Source organism: Canis lupus, chromosome 11, assembly GCF_003254725.2.
Source record: "Canis lupus dingo isolate Sandy chromosome 11, ASM325472v2, whole genome shotgun sequence".
Taxonomy (NCBI): domain Eukaryota; kingdom Metazoa; phylum Chordata; class Mammalia; order Carnivora; family Canidae; genus Canis; species Canis lupus.
Window position 1 is genome coordinate 68,726,916 of NC_064253.1, and position 14,135 is coordinate 68,741,050.

Consider the following 14,135-nt stretch of genomic DNA (forward strand, 5'->3'; position numbering starts at 1 on the left):
AGACAATGAGGTTTTGTAGCCTGTATCGGAAACGATGACTTCATGGTTCTTTTGAGGCAGAATAAGCAAGGATGGAGGAGGTGGGGGACTAATGGCATTAAAGGGGGGCACATTACAACATTTGAGTTTTGCCTTGGATAGGATCTGGAAAGCTTCCTATCTGGGAGAAACTGTAAAGTCCACAGCATTAACTGCGTTGGCAATAAGGACTCAAATTTCCTCCCATTTAGCTAATTTTATAAGAAATTATGAGTCTCCAAGTCATTGAGGTGACGTGTGTAGACCGATTCTCCTTCTCTATGCTGAAAGCATGATGTAGAACAGTGGCTTTTAACATTTTTTGACAGTGACCCATAGCAAGAAGTCCATGTTATTCTGTAACCCTGAGCATACATGTGTCCTGGAAACAAGTCTCATGAAAAATACCACTACAATGTGGAATACACAAGGACAGTCTATATTATAGTTCAGTTGTTAAGTCACTTGGTTTGTAAAAATCTGTGTGTGGCCCAATACATCGGTCTCATGGCACCCTTAACCAGATTGTGACTTGCAGCAGGAACATACACATGTAGACAAAAGACCCCCCCATGATGGGGTATGGAGGTCCAGGTTCAAGGCCTAGCTCCCCACATCAGTGCTGTGAGGGTTTTCTGAGCCTTGGTGTATTGGTCAGTGTGGTCCACATTTTGCTTCAGTAATAAGCCGCTCCAACATGTCAGTGGCTTAAACCAACAAGATGACTTACTCTTATCGACACCTGGGGCTCTACTCAGTGTAGTGACCCAGAGACCCAGGTTCCTAGGACCTCCATGTCACTCCACTTCCCCATATGCTGTGAAAGAAATGTGACTTTCAACCATGACCATTTCTTGCTGTATGAACCTGGGACAGTCATAGCAGCAGGGCTGATGGAACGAGTGTGTGACTTGTGTAGTCCACACAGGGCTTGGGGCACAGACTGCTTAGCTCACTGCTCTATTGTCACTGTGTTTAAGTTCTTAATAATTTTTGAAGAAGCCCTACATTTTCATTTTTCAGTAGGCCCCACAAATTATTAGCTGATCGGTATACATTGGTCTGAATCCTCATTTCCCCATCTGTGAAATGGGTTAACAGTACAAAACTCATAGGACTCTTTTATTTATTTATTTTTTTTAACTCATAGGACTCTTAAAAGGACTTAAAGAAGGAAGGCAAAGAGGTCATGTACGTCATGCATAACTGTTGCTTTCAACTTGCTGACCTCATCTTTAGTCATAACACTACGGAAAACCTCTACCTCACCTTAAAAACTGGTACTTCCTTATACTTCTCTCCTCCTCCCTTCAGTTCATCTGAGTTTTGTTCATTATTCAACACTCAACTCTGATGGCTCCTTGGGGCTCTGGTCCATGACTTCCCAAGCACCTCTCAGCATCCCTACACCATTAATTATGGATCCTTCTTTCCATCCCCCTTCCCAGCATGGGACCCCCTCACTTCCTGCCCAGAACATTTAGCAGCCTCTTAGTTGGTTGTTTCATCTCCAGTTGGTCCTTCTATGTCACTCTCCACCATGCCAGGTCATTTGCCCATTATTATTAAGTGCCTTTTCTATCATGCCATTTCCATATTCAGAAAACTTCAGTGGCTCCTGTCACCTTAGGATGACAGGTCTTCATCTTGCCTTCAGGATCTGTCTCTGAGGCCTCCTTCTAGCCTGCTCTCCTCATGAATGCTATCTCTCTGTTCCACACACTGTCTCTGGAATAGAGCTTATTCTCCTATCTTTGGTTCTTTGAACATTCTCTTTCTTCTACCAAAGTGACCTGCCCCCAATTCTTTCACTGGGAAGAATTAAACACATATTTCACTGCTCAGCTGAAATCTAGCCTCCTCAACTTCTTATGGGCTCCAGATAAAAAGATGTTGTCCTTACTCTGAATTCCTACTACGTTTCTTGGAATTTGACATATATCCTGATGTGTTGGGCAGCTCAGTTAATTGTTTTGGTTGCCATCTCAGCTGAGTCTGACTTCCAGAGAATAGGGATAATACCAAGATATGCCAAGTGTGTCAGCCACATTTTATGAGAGGCCCCTGGAGTGAAGGGCTCCTGCAGAGTTTGCCTGTGGCTTTTCCTGATCTCCTTAGCTGATCTGAATTATCCTTCCTCCTCTGGGCCCTCTTGGCACTTTGCATAATCCTCTGCCACTACACTTACTACTTTCCATTTAAGCTACTTCTTTTCTTAATTTTAATTTAATTTAATTAATTTTTTGAGAGAGAGGGAAAGAGAGGAACGGTGGGGAGGGGCAGAGAAGGAGAGAGAGAATCTTAAGCAGACCTCATGCCTAGCACAGAGCCCAATGAGGGGTTTGATCTCAGGACTCTGAGATCATGACCTGAGCTGAAATCAAGAGTTAAACACTTAACTGAATGAGCCACCCAGGCACTCCTCCATTTGAGTTATTTCTTGACATAACTAACTCCCCCACAAGGCATGTCTTATTTATTATTGCAGCTCTGATACCTCTTACCTGGCCTGGTGTCCATTCAACACTCAATGAATGAATGGATGGATAGAATGAAAGATAGAAAACCAAGCAGAAACAAAAGTTGCTGGCTACTATGGATGTGTGTGGTGGGGAGGAACCTACATGTATCTCTAAGTATAAGATCGGTTCGGCTAAGATATCAATTGATTCCAAAATGTTCTTGACTCCCAACAACAAATATTTATTTATCATTCCAACTCATGTCCATTGTGGGATGACTGCAATTCTACTCTATTCTTTCTTCATTTTGGGACCAAGGCTGATGGAGAAGCCCACTCTGAGATACGACGTTTCATGGCAGAGGAAAGGAAAGAGGCTAGAGGCATGCAATGGCTCTCAAAGTATCTGAGGAGAAATGGCTTGTACCATTAAAACTCACATCTTGCTCACCAAAGCAAGTGTCATGGACATAGGAAAGATAATGCTCTCAGAGGGATGAGCCCAGTAGAGAGGGGCAGTGAGTATTTTGACAAAAACATAATTTGCTGCAGTGGAAATAATATTCAATGTGGAGGGAATTCCATTGGCATAATGTTTATGGGCTCTGAACCCACACTCATTCTTATTGGGGGAGAGGGTATAGGTGCTCATCCACTTGGTGAATTTGGATCTAGGAACTGAGTGTGCAGAGCTTTGCATGTGCCTCATTCTTTCTCACTGGGCATGAGCTGTACTATAGGGATTATTTCTATCTTTTTCTTTCAGGGATGGAAGGGGAGACTCACAGGTGCAGAGCTGTGCATACCTTGGTAATCTTGGGGTCTCATCTATTCGTTGATAGAAGCCACATTCTCCAACTGCAGAGGTACAAGTAACAAAAGGGATGCTTTGGCTTCCCTTAGCCTTAATTTTTTTGTCTTATTTCTCAGTTGGTTTCAAACTCAGATGAAGAAGAATGCATTTTTGAGGCTGCTCTCATACCCCAGCACCAGTACCAGAGTTTGCAGAGATACTGGGTTCTGATAATGATGTGTTTGTTCTGTCTGGCAGGAGGAGAGGCTTCAATGTATTGTTTCACTTAAAGAACTTCTCCAGGTACAGAAGACTGATATTCTCAGACACAGTATCTAACATTCTCCTTCCTGTTCCAGGGTCATCTTTTGCAGAAGGCACTATATTCATCCTGGGCCAGCCTAGTTCCTTTACAATCAGAAATCAGAACACAGTAAAGAATGGACTTGGTGAGGGAGGGAGAGGGGGGCGGGGAGAGACTGGGAAAACCCTGAAACCTGAGTACTCACATTTATCTTGGCAGTGCATATGGCACCCAGAGGGTCCCTGTGAAGGGATGTACTCAAAAGCAGAACATGTCTATCTTTATGGAATAAGATGTTTTGCAGAGGCTGGACCTGGGATTCCTATGCTTCCAACATAAGGATACCCCCTCTCAACCCATCATTTATTTGCATAATTTGTTATACATGGATGAGGCTTCAGTTTTTAATCAGAATAAAGAGGGAAACATTCTGATATGGGCAGGGGAGGGGCAAGAAAGAAGGGGCAAAGATGAAAGAGGAGATGTCCCGAATCAGGAGATGTCATGGGAGTGATATCTAAAGCTGGAGGAATCATGTTTGTGAAAAACTGTAAGATTCTGGGAAGAAGCAGTGCAACTTTGGGAATAGGGACCAAATCTGGCAATTTTCTCCCAAGGATCTCTCTCCTTAGTTCCAGAGCTCAGCGAGAGTGTTGGCAAGGCTCATGAGGGAAAACAGCAGTAAGAGAGAACCAGAGAGAAGCAGGGCTCTCAGCAAGTGCACCTGCTGCATCCGTGGCACTCATAAACGTTCCTCCAAAAACTGCTCATAGAAGATTTCAAAGAGAGACTGGGTGAACATCATCCTGAGAATGTTTCCAGTAACGAGAGAAAACAACAACAACAAAAAACAAATAAAGGCTATGTTATGGGGAACTAATGGTGGTGCTGGGGACTAGTTAGGAATTGTTACATTTGCCCCTGGATGGACTTGTGACCTCAAGTGTTCTCAGGATGCTGGCTCTGGGACATTGGGTCTCACCTACTCATCCGATGGTGCAGTTATGCCCTTAAGGTGAGTGTTTTGCTTGTGATACTCCCGAATGCAATAGTTTCCTCTTGCTGATGTAACACATTAGCACAAATTTGGCTTAAAAAGTGATCGTTTCATGGTTTGGGGGGGTCAGAAGTCCAAAATCAGTCTCATGGGGCTACAAAGTGTCAGCGAGCTATGTTTCTTCTGAAGGCTCTGGAGAAAAGTCCCTTTCCCTGTATTTTCTAGATCCTGGCAATCACCCACGTTCCTTGGCACGTGGCTTTCATTGATTGTCACAGCCAGTGAGTTAGTACCTTTCATTCTCTTTCCCCTGGCTCTCACACTCCTGCTCCACATCACAAGGACCCATGTGTAGATATCTCCATCTCCGTATCCTTAGCTTAGAAGCACAAACTTCTTTTCGCTGTGTGTTTAGCCCACTCTATCCTCCAAATAGTTTTCTTTGGCTTGGTTCAGCCTTATCAGGAGGAGACAGATTCGACCTTTATTAAGCACTTGTTGAACTCCTTTTCTCCATCAGTAACACTTCATACTTTATTTCGATGAAGCCCCACTGTGACTCTGCACGGGAGGCATTTATGATGTCTGTTCTATAAATGACGGAGCTCAGGGCTGCACACGTGAATGACTCACTCCTTTTGTGAGAGATGGAAATAGGGTTTGAGTGCAAGTCGGTCTGGCTTAACAACTCACTCTTCCATACAACTCCAATGTTTCATCTCCAGAGCTGTTCTTTTTTTCATGTTTGAAATGACTGAAGGAGCAATGCCAGGACATTTCATGGCTGTACTCCCCTGGTGGCTCCCGAGGAGCACTTGAAGGGCCTTTCAGTACTTCTTGATAGACAGCCCCTTTCTCTGCCCCTGGAGTAGAGGAGACTCCTGATTCCTTCTGTCTTTCTTTTGGGACTCTGCCCAGGATACCCTGGCTTCATGGAAGAAACACACCCAAATGCCCTGGATGAGTCACAGACTCTGCCCAGAGCTAAAATGTGACGAGGAGGGAAGGCTTTTTCTGCCCCAGCCTGCGAGATGGTTTCCATTACAGTGTTTCTGCCTAGAGCAGCAATTCTGTCCTTTGATCCTCCTCCCCATGACTACAGAGCCTTCGGGCCAGGGGCTGGGGAGGCTTGCTTCAGCATTACCACTGACTGGTCCTTGGACGGGGTAAGCCACTCCCATCTTTGAGTCTTGGGTCCTACTTGGACTAAGTCTTGGGACTTTTCTTCTCTTACAATTTAGAGTATTACTGCTTGGCCAAGGGATATCATTCTTAACGGAATAGGCAATATCAGAAAGACTCTGGATACCATACATTCACAGATAACTTTGCTATGTGCTGCACTCTTTTTCAACGGGCAAGACAGCGGAGTGGCTAATAGCCTGCACTCTGCAATAGAAATTCAGCTCTGCCCGTACTGGCTGATTTTGAGGGGGCAAACCTCACTTTCCCCATCTATAAAGTGGGGATAATGATCATCATAATATCCTCTTCCTAGTGCTGTGAAGATTGCAAGCAGTTAAAACAGTGCTGGCAACTGCTCAGTCCTCATACTTCCCTCTCCATTCTTCTTGAAGCTCCAGTAGAGAAGGAGCTTTGGCTCTAGAAGCAGAACCACTTGGGCTTCCTACTGGACTCTGCTACCCAACAGCTGAATGACCTTAGGCAACTCAATCCAACCCTTTGATCCTTGGGATTTTTCACCTGTAAGATGAGGATAACATGAATAGCAACTTCTTACTGGGGAGATGAGGATTAATAAATAGGCTAATACATAGAAAGTTCCTAGCAGAGTGCCTGGCATATGGAAAGTGTTTATTCCCTTTGGATGCTGTGTTCTTGTTGTATGATGGACTCCTTTAGCATTTCTAGGATGGTCTGAATTTAATTCCATTTTCTAAGGTGTCAGGAAACATCCTTAATAGTTTGGACAAAGTTAAGCTTTTATATTGAGCTCATACACTTGTAAATATGTGTACTAAACTATGTGCTGATGCAGAACAAGTGGCATGGATTTTTCTAGCACCCTCCACCCCCTAACTCACAGCCTCAATGTCTGCAAATAATTAATGCAAAGAGAAGGTTTACAGTTGGCCACCCAAATGCATCTTAAACATTTAATTTAAAAAACTAAAAGGATGAACCCAGCAAGCTGTTATAATCTTCAAAGGATCTATTAAGGACTGAGACATATGGTGTTACAAGATATATTCAAGATTTCTGGCATTTGGCCTACTAGAAAATAATGGAGTGGCTGCTCCTGTGAGCATATCAGGAAAAGGCCACAGAGGTACTCCGTATGCCCCAGTTTCTGACCTGGACTGACCTTAAGAGTAGAATCAGATAGTGGTAGACTTTGCTCAACTCTTGACTCTTCCAGATGCAACAAAAATTCAGAAGGTTTAGGGCAGTGAGAGCTGCCAAGAACAGAGGATAGATCAGATTTGCTTTGGATTTAGGTCCTTTCTACCAGGAACAGAGGCAATGATAACTTATGGCAACTAACAGTGAACAGTTGTAATTTACTGGATGGCTTTATATGACATTTAATTGTCATCGTATAAAGAACCTTAAAGGAGGTACTATTATTACTCCCATTTTGCAGGTAAGGAAACTGACACTCAGAAAGTTTATATAATTTGCTCAAAGAGCTCATAAATGCAAACCCAGAAAGTGAACACAGGTCTATTGGATGGTGGACTTCTTCTGTGAAACTGTTGAACATAACACCTAGTATGAGTGCTTCAGCCACCGATCTGCTTAAAGGCCTAACAGTGGATCAAATGCTTTCCCGGGCATCTAAGATTTGGTAGTCTAACACTCTCTTTTTCTGAATTGAAGACGTTTTGCCTCTACATGGCTCCTTCCTTTCTGCTGCTCTACATTGCTGGTCTATCAATTTTATGACCATTGCCTCCCCTTGAAAGCAGGGCAATCATCAGATCCACTCAGAAGTTACTTGTCTGCTTACTAAAGTCAATTTCCTCTTATACCAAATTTGTACAAAACTCTTAAGTACACACAGGACCCAAGACATGTTTTTAAATTTGATATCAATATTTACTGAGTTTTTATTTTCCTGATTTTGATGAAAGGAAGAATAAGAATGCTTCTATTGATCTTATACATTGAGTATTGCTACCAGCGTGATCTCAGGCTCAAAGTTGGGGGATGTGGTTTTTGCCCTTGGTCTTCCTGGTTTGTGATGTTCTCTAAGATGTGGCACCTTTCCCTATACCACCACCACCCTCCATCCATCCATCACAGTCCAAATTACCGCTGTGCTTTGCCTAAAATATTGAATGACCTCATTGTTCCCCCTGCCTAGAACCTTACCCTCTCTAATTTACTTCATATTAAAAGATTTTTGTATTGTAAAGTAAGCATCAAATAGTCTAATGAATAACTGTGTCACTTAATGTTAGCAACTTTTAAAATGACATATATGCTGCCACAAAAGGAATATATAGTATTATTTTACATGCATTGAAACTTGACAACTATATGTATCCTTTTGTAAGTTGCCTTTTTCTCAATACAACACTGTGATCTGAGAATTAGCCATGTTGTTACATGCAGGTAAAAGTCATTCACTTTGAACTGAGCTAGGAAGAGCTCTTGTGTGAATATCCCACAACTTAATATTATCTACTTTCCTATTGGCGGACATTTCGGTTGGTTTCAATTGTTCCTAATCACAAGCAACACTGCAAGGGGCATTCTGTACACAGAAGTTCATGTCGAATGAACCTAGATATGGAATTTCCAGGTCACATAATAGGCCCAGGTTTGTATTTGCCAGATAATATCAAACACATTGCTTTCCAACATTGTACCAATTTAACTTTTCAATAGCACTTTAGGGAGAATTTCCATTTTCCTACATCCTTACCCATAATTGATATTGTCTGATACGTGACAATCTGATGGGTCTGACAAAAGTGTTTTGTTTTCTATGTCTGCATTTGTTAGGAAACTATTCAAATTTATTTATTACATTTTAACTTACATTTGTTAATGAGAATAATTTTCTTTTTCTGTACTTATTGGCTGCTGAGAGTTTCTCTCTCATGACTTGCCTGTTCATGCCTTTACTATTTTGTCTTTAATTTTCAGTATTTATTTTATTGATTTGTGGAAATTTTGACCTTGTGTAGTCTGCATATTAATATTTTGTCAGTCAAAAACTAAAAAAAATTGGAAATAACTTCTCCAAGTCTATGGCACATTGTTTATTTTTTTGTGATGTCTTTATCATGTAAAAGAGTTTTAGGTTAATGCCATCAAATTGAACAAACTTTTTACTTTTTATGGCTTGAGCTTTTGTGTCTGGTTCAATAAATCCTTGATTCTGAGTATTTTTTTAATCATTACCTTATAAAAATTTTACTTCTTAAATTGTGATCTTCAATCTACCTGAAATTTATTTTGTTCTAGTGCTCTAATTTTGTTTTGTTTCCAGATGGAAAGCCCATTGTCCTTGTACCATTGAATATTGAATAGTCTTTCCCTCTATATTTATTTATAATGCCAAGTTTCCACAAGTCTGTTTCAAGGAACTTGATTCTATTACATTGATTTGTTTGTTCCCTCTTACATTAATAGCACATTGTCTTGAATGCTATAATGTTAGAATAAGGCTCACTATCTGGTTTTGGTACTCTTAATTATTTTCTTCAAAAATTTTTTATTTCTCGATTCTTCCATATGAGGAGTATAAGCTCTGACCTGAGATTTTCACTGATGTTGGAACAACTATATAGACTACTTCGATGGGAGAACAGAGACTTTAATACTGAATCTTCTCTTCTATAAATATTTATCTATGCTTCCTTTTATATCCTTTAAAAATTCCTTACAATTTCCTCCTAAAGGTTTATTTACATTTTTGTTAGAATTATTTATAAGAGTCCTAAAATTTCTCTGGCTATCATGAAAGTATCTGTAATTCCCACTACATTTTTTTAGTTGGTAGAACTGTTTTCTGGGAACACTAATGGGTTTGTGAACGGGTCTTACAGCTTGCAGAATTCTCTCTTTTCTCATATTTTATCTGTAATTTTCTTGAATTTTCTAATCATGTTGTCTGCAAGTTAAGGCCATTTTATCTCTGGTTATTTTTTTTTTTTAATCACATGTTTATTTTTCTTATTGCATTGGCCAGGGCTCTTGGACAATGTTGAATAGTAGGGGTGACACAAGGCCTCCTTGGCTCCCTCCAGATCTTAAAGGGAATGTTTTTAGTGTTCCATCATAGAGAGGCCATGCAGCATAGTGGTTAAAAATGCAACTCTGAGATCAAGTGGATTTGAAATTAGGCTCTATCAGTTAAAAGTTGTGTGACTTGGGATATACACATATATATATATCCTTTCTCTGTGTATCTAGATAGATAATATTCAAACAATGCTTATTACAGATTAAAGGCTGTATAACTACTAGATAATAATGAAAATAACATTTATTGCATATTTTTTGATGAAGCCTTTATATACTTGAGAGTACTTCTTTATATTTCTGGGGCTGCCCTCCAAAACTGTGTTTTCTGACAACCGTTGGAGATTCCTGGTCCACAGACACTGTGGAGATATTTTGGTCTGGTTATTGGAGGGAGCACAAGGCCAGGTTCAGCTGGCTTCCTGGCTGCAGGGATGGATCCGCACACTCCAGCCGATTTTGTCAGGCAACGGTCGCATCACCGGTTAATTTCAGTCTCTTCCTAGTAACAGGGGACCCTGGTCTGCCTTTTGCTTCGGAGCACAGAGCCTGACTAAAGTCTTGAGTGTTTCCTCTTGTGGAGCTTTATTCTTGGTTCTTCCCATAGGAGTAGAAACCCTGAGTGCCGCTGCTGGTTTGGGATGGAGGGCCCAGAAGGCTGTAGCTTCCACCCATTCCTTACTCTGCTTTTATTCTGTTTCTCAACAGAGATGTTTACGGTGGGTTTGAGGCCAGCTCTGAGTTTCATTTCCTACCTGTCAGGACTCATGGAAGTCCCTACACTCCAGCTCTGCCTGTCACCCCACTGGTGATAACATTTCACTGGGTCCCCAATGAACTTAGACTGAATGAAAGTGCATTGCCAAATATTTTAAGACCTTTATTCACCTGGCCTCTGCCCCCTATTTCTATGGAGTTGCTTCTAATTCCATAAATACACCTTAGTTGCTCTCACCAGCAGGCTTTAACTCAAGCTCTTTGTCCATCTGATGTACTTTCCCTCCTCTCTCCGGTTGGGATGGTTGGTACTTAATCCTTCTCATTTTTCTCATCTTCCCTAAGGTCCCTTCCTCCCCTGCTCCTCATTCCATCCATTTCCATTCCTCTTCCACTTCCCAGATAATAACACTCATCTCATTACTTGCAACCTCGTTTTCATCAATCTCTCTCCTCTACCAAAGCTTCTGGTGAGGAGGGCTTGTGTCTCAGTTATTTAGGCCTTAACTGCTGCATGGAGCCCTGTAGACAACCTAGCTAATATTAGAATGAACAAGTGAAAGGAGATACAATTCTCCACTTCATTTCATTCCTTCCTCACTGCCCAGAGGAAGCCCTGGCTTGCATGTGACATGGAGGAAAGAATCATTCTATCTGTACCACCACTAGCTGACCAGGGCTCAACCTTGAATTCCATGGAGGAAATCCGGAGCCTCTTGGTGGAGGGGGAGGGGCTGAGATTCCGGTGTGGAAGGTGGGGGCGGTGTGGGAGTCCAGAGGGATGAGTCAGAATGTCCAATGCTCTGTGACAAAGACACCCCCTCACTATTGCCTTATATTGCTGGAGAGCTGCACACAGACTTCCTAGGTCTGCTATGACTTGTGGCTCTGCGGTGGCGGTCACAGTGCACCCCCATCTCTTGATTCGTAAGTGAAAGCTGATCTGAGCTGGGGGGCCAGGGGAAGCAAAATCCCCTCCTAGTTCAGTGCATTTGGACACAAGCCCGTGACCTTGGCAGAAGCCAGTTGGTGCTGGGGAATCTGAGTTCTCTGTATTGATCACCAGAGCAGCTGTCGAGCCTGGCTTTCAAGATCATCTCTCACAGGGAGCTCTCAGCATGCCAAAATCTCCCTCACTCTCTCTCCTCCACCATTTTTATATGCAATTTAGTTAAAACCCTTGCCTTTCATGTGTAGGCCAAGATGGTGACTTCATAAACGTCAGGAAATGGGGAAGCAAGAAACTTCCTTGAAAGATTTAAAATAACTTATTTTTAGTAATAATAAATGGTAAATTGAAATATTTAAGATGAGGAGCCTGGTAGTTGGATAGGCTGGGATCAGTGATGTGTAGGGATTGTTGCCAATTGTTTCCCAGGACTTAAGTGGTTTTGTCCTTGCGTTTTCTCTATCTATTATTCTTTATTTGCTATCCTTCCTTTAGAATGGAGGTATGTGTCAGTTTTCAACTTTTCATTTTTATACTGTGGTAATGGGTTGGAATTGAGCTGTACATTTCCTCTTCCCTGAAATATCCTTCATTCAGCTGTGCAATACGAGACCCTCTTCAGGCTAAAAGTACAGTGAGAGGAAGAGAGTCATGTTCGCTGAGCAATCTAGAATATCCTGTGGGTATCTTGAAGCCTATTTGTGAGAGACACAGAGGAGTGTTTTGGGAAGAGCATCAGCTTAGGTAGGAAAGTAACTTGCCATGATCTTTACCCTACTGCTTAGCGGCCATGTGGCCTCAGGAATGTCATTTAATAGATGTAAGCCCACCAACTGTCAAGGTGTCAGATTAGCTACCTGTAAATGGGAGAGTTGAGTTAAGTCAAGAGTAGTCAGTTCAATGGCTTGTAGAGAATAAGAAGGGAATTTAAGAAAGCAGACGAGTGGCAGGTACCACAGTGAATAAAGGATCACATGTAGCTTAAACATAACTCCGGCACAGGGCTACTGTGCAGAAAAATAGACCAGGCATTGTCAACACTTCTGATTATTTCAAGGGAAACTTCATATCTAGATTTTTATGTGAAATATCCTGATTTCACATCTAATTAACAACTCATTAAAAAAATAAAGCAAACTAGCAATGCCCTTGTTTAGTCCAAGCAGACTTATCTGTGGCTGAACACAGCCTGTGTATAGTTAGCTTACAACCTTGGGGTGGGGGTGAGGGTAGATGATCTTTGACCCCAGATTCACTATCTGTCTTTAAAATCAGCTAACATGCCCGGACCCAGACCCAAATGGGATGTCTGAGGGCCCGATAATTGGCTACAGCATCAGCTCCCTGTTGGAGGCTGGGGAGAAGTCTTGCCCTGAGAGAGGGTTGGATTTCTCCTAAAGTTTGGAAGGCCAAGGGTAGTGTCTGCATGTGCAATATGGGGGTGGGGGGCTATTATACTGTGCTGGGGACCAGGCCGTCTTGATCCTAACCTTCACTCTGCCAAAAATGCTTGGCTGGGCTTGGTTACATTATCTCTCTTCTCTGACACTCATTTGTTGCCCTCTGTATAAAATTGTAACTTTAGGTTGGATCAATATTTCTCAAACTTTGGTCACTGATATATCACAGTGTGGAAGCCTATCACTTGAGTGATCTCTGTCTCCTCTTATCCACCCCTTGTGGGGCTCCTCCCCAACTGAATAGGGCTGATTTGGGTGACTAACTGGACATTTCAGAAGTGAGTGACTTCTGGGGCCAGCTTCATAAAAGACACTGATGTTTACACCTTGATTTTTCAGGTCACTTGCTGTAGGGGTGTGCAAGCAGACATACCCATGAGGACACTTGAACAGACCGTGGAGAGCCCCATATGTTGAGGAACAGCCAGCACTGTCTTCCCAGTCATGTGAGTCAACCACCTGGGAAGCAGATCCTCCGGCCCCAGCTGAGCCTTCGGATGACTGTAGGTCTGCCTGATATCTTGACAACCTCACGAGAGACCCTGAACCAGAACAGTATCCACCCCCAAATTTCTTACCTACCAAAACTATGACAGGTAAAAACATTTATTATTGCCTAAGCCACGGAGCAATAGATTAACTAATACACAGTCATGTGTGCTAGTCCTGCCTTCCATCACTTCTATTACATATTTTTTTTTTCAGTTTTGTGGAATTACAGCTAATACAATTATAAGAATGTAAAAGTGTACACAGTGGTGATTTGATAGACATTGTGAAAGTGTGTATACTATCTAGCACATTAATACCATCAGCTCACATATTTATATCTTTGTGTGTGTATGAGAACATTTAAGTTCTAGTCTCTTATCAAATTTTAATTACATAATATAATGTTTTCAACTAGGGTCACTACGTTTTATATTCAATCCTCAGATTTTATTTATCTTCTAGCTGGGAGTTTATAACCTACTAACTTCTCCCTCTTTCTCCCACCCCCTCAGCCCCTGGTAACCACTTTTCTACTCTCAGTTTCTTTGGGTTTAACTTTGTTTATTTGCTTTAGATTCCACGTGTAAGGGATATCATGCAGTATTTGTTTTTCCCTATCTGGCTTATTTAATTTAGCATAATGCCCTCAAGGTCCATTTATGTTGTGACAGATGCCTATTACATATTAATGCATTTCTTGAAATGGTTTATTCTTTTTATTTGCATA

The 14,135-nt window shown here is 41.8% G+C and overlaps 1 long non-coding RNA gene across 1 annotated transcript; it reads left to right on the top strand.

Annotated features, from left to right (window-relative positions):
* The first annotated feature begins 3,254 nt into the window (after positions 1–3,254).
* LOC118350284 (uncharacterized) lies at positions 3,255–13,651 on the top strand. Its single transcript, XR_004803766.2, has 4 exons — positions 3,255–3,345; positions 3,531–3,575; positions 4,209–4,591; positions 13,256–13,651. It is a non-coding gene; the product is annotated as an uncharacterized LOC118350284 (long non-coding RNA).
* The last annotated feature ends 484 nt before the right edge of the window (positions 13,652–14,135 follow it).